The sequence below is a fragment of the Tupaia chinensis genome, unplaced genomic scaffold (assembly GCF_000334495.1).
Source record: "Tupaia chinensis unplaced genomic scaffold, TupChi_1.0 Scaffold000330_1, whole genome shotgun sequence".
Taxonomy (NCBI): Eukaryota; Metazoa; Chordata; class Mammalia; order Scandentia; family Tupaiidae; genus Tupaia; species Tupaia belangeri.
The window spans coordinates 1854344-1863034 of record NW_006159824.1 but is presented as its reverse complement, the minus strand read 5'-3'; the positions used below and the strand labels follow the sequence as shown (position 1 = coordinate 1863034).

At 44.1% G+C, this 8691-nt stretch overlaps 1 pseudogene; it reads left to right on the top strand.

The window, feature by feature from the left end:
* Window positions 1-6980, top strand: part of LOC102495597 (NADH dehydrogenase [ubiquinone] 1 alpha subcomplex subunit 5-like) — a 10232-nt pseudogene extending 3252 nt beyond the window's left edge.
* Window positions 6981-8691: the final 1711 nt, after the last annotated feature.

The following is an 8691-nucleotide window of genomic DNA, read 5'->3' as shown; positions in this document are numbered from 1 at the left end:
ACGGGGAGACATCTCAGTGGCTTGTATTCCAGCCAGCTGAGTTGGCCCCTAGGCAGGGTTATTTCTGGCACAGGTCTCGCACTATATGCTCATAGTTGCGCACAATGACAGTAAGTGACTCAAGAAATAGCAACGACCTAGCATGTTCTCTAGGTTAGTCTTTCCCCAGTGAGTCAACCTGTGGTGCTTCTTTACCAATGAATATCCCAGGGACTGAGGTATGTATATTATTTTATCTGGCAATCTTCACCATCTGTCTTCTTCCAAGGTTGCCTCTCTGATTTTTGATTTTGCAGGGTGATGGGGTCTTCCCCGCTCTGGTGTCTCCTGCAATGGATGATGGCCACTTCCTTTGGTTCCCAGACTGCTTCTAATAATTAGGTGATTTCCTCTTTGTTTTTTAACTATTTTCCCTTCTGCCGAGAGGAGTCCTCTCTAGGTCTAATGCTCCATGAACGTGCAGGGTAGCAAATGCATAGCATGAGCCCATGTAGATGTTTACTCTCTTACCAGCTGCCAGTCTTAAGGCTCGGATTACTGCCCAGAGTTCAGCCTGCTGAGCTCACCGTCTTTGGGGCAATGCCCCAGTCTTGATCACTGTGTCCTGAGAGGTAACTGCATAGCCAGCATTTCAAGTTCCATCCTTCATGTAGCTGCTGCCGTCAGTGAAGAAAATGGGGGTCGGGGACCTTCAGTGGTGTTTCTACAAGATCAAGACGTCCAGAAATGACCCCATGGAGGGCCTCTTCACAACTGTGGTCAGGAGGCCTTAGCATGACTGGGAGGAAGCTGGCGGGGTTCTGGGTATGCAGAGTCTGGAGCCTAATTCAGGGATTTCCGATCAATAAGCCCTGGTAGTGGGCCATCCTAGTGCTGGCTAGCCATTTATATCACTTGGGAGGGTCACTGAGTGAGGGACCTGGCAGTGATAACTTGGCCTAAGGTTAATTTGTCTGCCTCTCTAACTAATTTGACAGTGGCAGCAAGGGCTTGCAGACAAAGGGGGTCATCCAGATGCCATAGGGTCGAGTCTCTTAGACAGGCAGGCAACAGATTTCTCCTAAGGCCCAATGGACTGAGTCAGAACTTCTAGTGCTGTCTGACTTTTTTCATATATGAATACATTGAAGTCCCATGTGACATCTGGGAGTCCTAAAGCTGGGCCTTTCCTGAGGCTTGACTTAAGATCTTGGAAAACCTGCTCTTGGACGGGTCCCCCTTCGAAGGGGTGCTCCTTCTGGACCTTTTAATGGTTCATACAGCAGCTTATCCTTTTAAGCAAAACCTGGGATCCAAATTCTACAGAATCCTGCTACTCCCCAAAATTTGTGTAGTTGTTTACAGGTTGTGGGCTGAGACAATCCACATACCACTTGCTTTTGTTCATGCCCAAGAGCACAATGTCCTTTAGTCAAAATGAATCCCAAGAATTGCACCTGGGTATGGCAGATTTGGGCTCAAAAGTGCGCCTGGGTGTGGCAAGTTTGGGCTTTTTTTTTTTTTTTTTTTCCTTGAGAATTTGTACCCAGTCTGGGACAGAAGCTGGACCAGCTCTCAAGTTCCCTTCCAGAAATTGTCTTGGGTTGCTCCAGGAAGCAGAAGGTCATCGACATAGTGTAGTAAAGTGCATCCAGTCTCTTGGCTTAGAAAGTTTTCTAAGTCAGCAGCAAGCACTTCTCCAAACAAGGTTGGAGAATTCTTGAAGCCCTAAGGGATTTGGGACCAGGAGAGCTGTGTTTTCTTTTGGGTGTCTGGATCTTCCCATTCGAAGCCAAATATTGGTTGGCTGATGGCTGCTAAAGAAAGTGTCCTTGAGATCCAGACAAGTGAACCATTCAGACTCCGCTGGGAGAGCACTCAGCAAAGTACATGGATTGGGTACGGTGGGATGTAAGGACATTACAGTGACATTCACAGCTCACAAGTCCTGGATTGGCCAATAGTCTCCAGAGGTTCCCTTCTTCACAGGGAGGGAGGGAGTGTTCCAAATCCAGGCATTTGACCAGGATTCCAGCTTCTCTGAGTCTAGTCGATGTACTTCCTTATAGCCAGTCTAGCTCTTCAGCTTATTGGGTACTGTCGAAGGTATACAGGCTGCACCTGAGGTGTCAGTTCAACCACTATAGGCAGATGGTTAATCGCCATCCCTGGCAGGCTTCCCTCATCCCAGACTACAGGAAAGTCTCTACCAAGTGAATAAAATGCCTCATCATCTTCACTGGGTGCCTCGGGGGAGGGTATTTGGCATTCCTTCTCCTGGGGCATTGCCACAGTTAGGATTTTGGCAGGGCTGATGGTTAAAGTAACTGAGCCTGATGAGTCAAAGCTGATTTGTGCTCTAAGTTTAGCCAATAGGTCCTTTTCCAGCAATGATACTGGGCAGTCAGGCAGGTACAAGAACTCGTGGGTCATCAAGTGTCCCCCTAACTGGCAGCTTCTTGCCTATAAGAAGGGCTAGGTCCTAGTGTTTCCAGTGGCTCTCAATTTTTAGCAGCTTTTTGGCCTGATGGGGGAGCCAGGAGCTGAGTTACAACAGAGTGTTCAGTGCTGGTATCGACTATAAATGTCATTGGTTGCCCCCCTACTTCAATGTTGACCAGGGGCTCCGAGCAGCCCAGGATCATGGAGCCCAGTTGGTCCTATTCTGATTTCATCATGGCTAGGAAATCTCTCAGGGGCTCTGGGTGGAAAGTCTCGGGGGTTCCCAGGGGGCTTTGAGTTGTTCTTCCTTGGTTTGCCTTCGTCTTGGGGCATTCGTCCTTCCAGTGCCCGTCCTCTTTGCAGTAAGCTCATTGGGTTGGTCTAAGCCTGGGGTGGCCAAGTTTTTCCTCTCCTCTTGGACTGTTTGGGGCATCCAGTTGTCTGAGGGCAGCAGCCAACAGGGTTGCTTTCTGCTTAATCCACTGCTCTGCCTCCTTTCTTTCTTATCTTGGTTCATGAAGACTCAATCAGCAGTCTCCAGGAGCTGGGTGGCATTCTTCACAGCAAAGCCTGCTTTTGGAGTTTTCAACGGATGTCAGGGGCCAATTGGGTGACAAAAGCAACTTTAATCATCTGCTGGCTTTCGGAACTCTCCGGGGGTGTGGTGTTTCCAATGAAGCAAATTGGTAGTGGTGAAGGGCTGGTAGAAGAGAATTTCCCTGCCTTCTGTAATAGCCCCATCTGCACATATCTGGGGGGAGGTCCTAGGGTCTCCCAAAGGGGCATCTGAAGGGTGAGGTTGCCCCATGCTGCAGCAGCTCACTGGGTGATGGTGGGTGAGACAGAATCTGGGCACGGGATTCAGGATGGCTGGCAGCCTCCCCTCTGAGCTGGTGGAGCTGGCACTGGCTCCTTGGGCTGCTCTTCAGGCCCCGGGAAAACAGATGGGATGGGGCTTTGATTACTGGCTTGGCCAGGACATATGGGGTGGAGCTGCTAATAGCTCCTCTTCTGGGGGACCCTGCAGGATTGGAGCTGTGGGTTTCTTTTGGTCAGAGTTTGGCACTAGGGGCATGGCACAAGCAGCCAAAATAGTGCATTGTTGATTGCCAAATACATTATAAATGTCAATTTATTTTAGTCTGTATCTGAATTATTTATTCCATTTACTCATTTTCATATTATTTTCATACAAAAACAGTTGGAAAAGCTTTTCCTCTATTTTTTCCCTTGAAGGAAGTTAGCTTGATGACGCTTAGCCTTTACTTTCTTGATCAACCCAACTATTAATACATCTGAATAAAGGTAGAATATTTTTAACAGAAGAAATAGTAAGAATTCTTCATTAAGAAAGAATTCCTTCTAAGACGTTTATCTGGTATGTGGTTAGACTTTTGGTCAAAGTGTGTTAGCCTATGGGTAAAACATAGGGAAACTGGTCAGATGTAGTGTGGTGACAGTAACCACATTGTATATAGCCCACATGGTAGAGAAAGTTCTCTCCAGTGGTCATCCCACTTTAAAAGAGGGGGCATTCAACCTCACAAAGATCTCTCAGCTTTTCTGGTTTCATTTTTACCCCATAGTCACCCAAAAAGCCTGTGTTGAAATTCCTTATCATACAATCCAGCACTGTTGACGTGAATTACTTGGATCAGGATTTTCCCATGATGCTGGGTGGCATGGCCCAAATATCTCTGACCTATCCAGTTATCAAAAGCCTGCACTTCCCAGAAGGCTCAGAGATCACTGGTTGAAGGAAGTGATCAATAAGGAGACTGGAGGGATGGTGACTCCTGGGAGTGGGTTTTAGCCCAGAGGCTCAGAAGCTATGCCGACTCCCATGGGGGCTGCTTAGAGAGCCAGGCAGCATAGGCAATAAGTTTGTGCAATTTTTAGGGGGGCCTCAGCCAAGGGCTGCAATTAGAAGGACCACAGTAGTCTCTCTCTGGGGTCCATCTTCTTGGCCTTCCAATGGTTGATACCCTGGTTCTGGAAAAGGGTATTCCTGTGGTGGGTGGCAGGTGGAATGGAGGGGGATAAGGGAACAGAAGTCTGTCCAGCTAATTGACGAGGAAAGATTGCATAGGAGAGAGTGATAACTGCCCTCTCCTTTCCCAGACAGAGTGGGCCGGTTTCGTTCTGTGGTGGAGCTCTTTGTAGGAGGGTCAGGACAGACTCGGGAAGGATATTTTTCATCACAGTTGAGAACTACTCATTCATGTCCCATCTTCTGGGGACAGAACTGGTGACCTGACATTCACTATTCTGCCGATCTACCTCTATAAGAAAAGCCCTTCCAACAGCCTCTGTGTCCCCTCCCCTCCCATGAACGATGTCCCAAACAGACAAAAAGCAGGTGCCCCCCAGAGGGGACCAATCAGACGTCTGTCTGGCCCTGTCCCTTGCAGGCTTTATGCAATTCCTTGGCAAAAAGCAGTCGGATATAGTACCTCCACTGGACTGGACATGTAGAGAAGAAAGGGGTCCCTCAGCACCAATTTTGCCATTTAGCCTTTTTGGAACCACCATGGAAACGTAGTTAAACAGACTCAAGCATGCCCGATAGCATGATGCCATGGGGCCACAAACACATTCACTCCTCAAAAACACTCACATTCATTGAGTTTATACAATCCCTCCCCACATCAGCCAATTACCAGATGAGCCCTAACTGCCAGTCCTGCAACCAAAAGAGATTGATCGGGTCTCCTCTTCCACTCAAATCAAGTGGGTCTGACTGACTAGGGTTCTACAGATCCCTGGACACTTACTAGATTACGAGTTGACCACGGTTGATGCATCAGCGTCCAAGAGTTGGTCTCTCTCTCTCCAATTGAAGTCCAATGACCCAGGAAAACTCAACCTTGGGGCAGGCACCCTGGCTGAGGGGTCCTGTCAAATGAGATGAGGGCATCCTTGTCTCTCCACATCATAGTGCCTGTACCGGGGGAGAAATGCCTTGGGATGGGTGGCTCAAGGGGCTAGCCTGATTTCATTTCCCAGCCAATGCACCAAAATGTTGCAGAAAAACAGATGCTGAGAAACAAAATGTGGCACTCAGGAGAGAAAAGAGAACTTTTTTTTTTTTCTTTTTTTGTGCCAGCAGGCATGGAGGGGTTAATACCCCGAATAGGGCCCTGGCTGAGAGAGTTGCACACAGTCTTTTAGGGGTGCATTGTAGAGGGACAGTTTCAGCATGCTTGGAGAGTCCTATCAGGGAAGAAGCTCAGTGTCTGCCCTAATACAGAGCTGACAGAGAAGCAGGGAGTCCAATGTGGTCAAGGCCTCCGGCTGTTCTACAGTTCAGGGAAAGCAGCTAGCTCGTTAGGGGCACAGAAAGCCCAGGCAGCTATCAGCCCTGGGTTGCTTCAAGGATGCTCACAAGTTTCTCCATATCAGAACAGAAGGTTCAGGCAGTTATCAGCCTTGGGTTGCTCCACATCATAATAATGTACCAATCTCTTTTTAAAAAAAAATAATTTTCTTGAACTTTATTTTATTTTATTTATGCATTTATTTATTTTAATTTGACCAGAGAAGGACACAGAGAGAGAGAAAGTGAGAAAGCAAGCTGCCAGGTCTGGGCCAAACAGTAGAAAGCAAGCTGCCAGGTCTGGGCCATGTGGGAATCCAGCACCCTTAATCACTATGCCAGCTGCTGGACCAACTAATATCTTTGACTCCTATTTTGGAAACAGTAGAAAGCAAGCTGCCAGGTCTGGGCCATGTGGGAATCCAGCACCCTTAATCACTATGCCAGCTGCTAGACCAACTAATATCTTTGACTCCTATTTTGGGGGGCTACATTTACTATGAAGAACATCATCTGGGAGGGAATTTCTGAGAACTTCCTACTGATCACTCAAATTGTGCAGAGCACAGCTTTCAGCAGACAGAACCTTGTGCAGCTGTAAACCCGATGACTAGATGCTTAGAAAGGTCCTCGGTCTCTGCAGTTCCTCTTCCCTCAGCTAGACTGTTTAACTCACCAAGTCCCTATGTTTATACCTGTAAGTCCACCCACCAGCATTCTTCTAGAATGAGGAAGAAACCAAAACTAAGAGCTCAGCCTCTGTACATCCTGCCATCCTGACAAGTTTTCCTCTCATGTCCCAGATGGCCTTAATTTTGGTACACGGATTGGCTTTTTATCAATAGAGACTGTGATGCATGACTAGATTAAAAAAAAAAAAAAAAAGAGGCCGTCATAGCGGGTTTGCTGAAGAAGACCACGGGTCTCGTGGGCTTGGCTATGTCCGACAGTCCACATGAGCGCCTGAGAAAATTCTATGCAAAGATTCTTGAAATGCTTCAGCAAATGCCTAAAAATGCAGCAGATAGAAAATATACAGAGCAGATGACAAATGACAGGCTGGGTGTGGTGAAAGTGAAATCAGATGTTAAAAATCAGAAGACCAACTTCAGAGTGGTCAGATAGAAGAGGGGATTCTTCAGGCAGAAAATGAACTAAGTCTGGCGAGAAAAATGATTAAATGGAAACCGTGGGAGCCATTAGTGGAAGAGCCCCTGCTAACCAGTGGAAATGGCCGATATAGTCCTCCTTAAATGACTTTGGTGGGAAACTGATGTCACTAAATGTCCTATTATAATAAACATGTTTCCATATTCTTGGCATATTATAGTCAAGAAAATTTACATAGAACATATTTTTGAGCTTTGTTAAAATATTTTATTATGGAAATAGGGTCTTGAGACTAAGTTTCTAATTGTTAAAGTATTCAAGTTTAATTATTTCAAAGAGAATATTTCCTTAAATGGAGGTTGTGAGATTTCAAAGTTAATTAGAAAAATTCCTATAGATATTCATTGTAGATGCCATAATTAAAATGTGAGCTATCTTTAGTAATATCTTTAATGTGTTATTTAATGCTTTTATTATACCCCTCCAGAAGAGAAAAGGCCCTTAATTATTACATTTAAACAAATTCATACATCAGGATTGGAAGTAAAGTCATAAAGTCATAAGTAAAGTCATAGAGATGAGAAGATGGTAAAAATAGGTAGTGATAAAATTTTAAATTGAGAGGAGAATGGAGGAGAACGGATTGCGGCGTGACCATCCCCCCGGGGGGTGATTTCTCGCTTTCTGTCTCTATGTCTCTCTCTGTCTGTCTGGTGAGCGCACGTGCCCTATAGTGAAAAACCTCTCCAAAAAAATAAAATAAATAAAATAAAATAAAATAAAAATTTAAATTGTGACTAACCTTCTTGGCTGTGATCTTACATATGTAAGTTGAAATTTAAATATATAATTACATATTGATTGCCAAATACATTATAAATGTCAATTTATTTTAGTCTGTATCTGAATGATTTATGTCATTTACTCATTTTCGTATTGTCTTCATACAAAGATAGTTGGGAAAGCTTTTCCTCTATTTTTTTCCTTTTAGGAAGTTAGCTTGATGACCCTTAGCCTTTATTTTCTTGATCAACCCAACTATTAATACATCAGAATAAAGGTAAAATATTTTTAAAAGAAGAAATAGTAAGAATTCTTCATTAAGAAAGAATTCCTTCTAAGAAGTTTATCTGGCATGTGGTTAGACTTTTGGTCAAAGTATGTTAGCCTCTGGGTAAAACTTCAAAGTGGAATCATCATGTAATTTTTACTAAATTTCTAATGTGGGTGCAGCTGGGTATCACGCAGAAGAGTAATGCTGTTCATTAAGAAGTTGGCAAGCTTATGGTTAAACGAAGATAAAATTCTCATGTGTGTCTCTCTCTGTCTGTCTGGTGAGCGCATGCGCCCTATAGCGAAAACCTCTCAAAAAAAGAAAAAAAAAAAAAAGAAGTTGGCAAGCTTATGGTTAAACAAAAATAAAATTCTCTTGTGTCCTCACCTTTTCTGTTTAGTTTTCCATCATTTAAAAATACCTTATTAAATCTAACTTGATCATTCTTTTGTTCATAAAAAAAAAAAGTTTCCAGCCTCCTTCAAAACTTACTGCAAGAAATTTAGCTGTTTGATTTTCTTGCAACCTAAAGGATTACAGTGTATAATTAATCTTTAGGGTATATTTTCACTATTTTCCAAAGCCAAATGAGTTTTATTTAATCCTAATAATAACTAACAAAAATCAGTATGATAGAATTAGTATGCTTTATGAGTTATAATTTTTTCCTAAAGTTTGTTCTCCCTACATATTACATAAATCCGAAAGAGTATTCGGTTCTGTATTTATTAGGTACCCTCTATTTATGAGGCCATATGTTAGTCATAAGTGACTCAAAGTGAATAATATT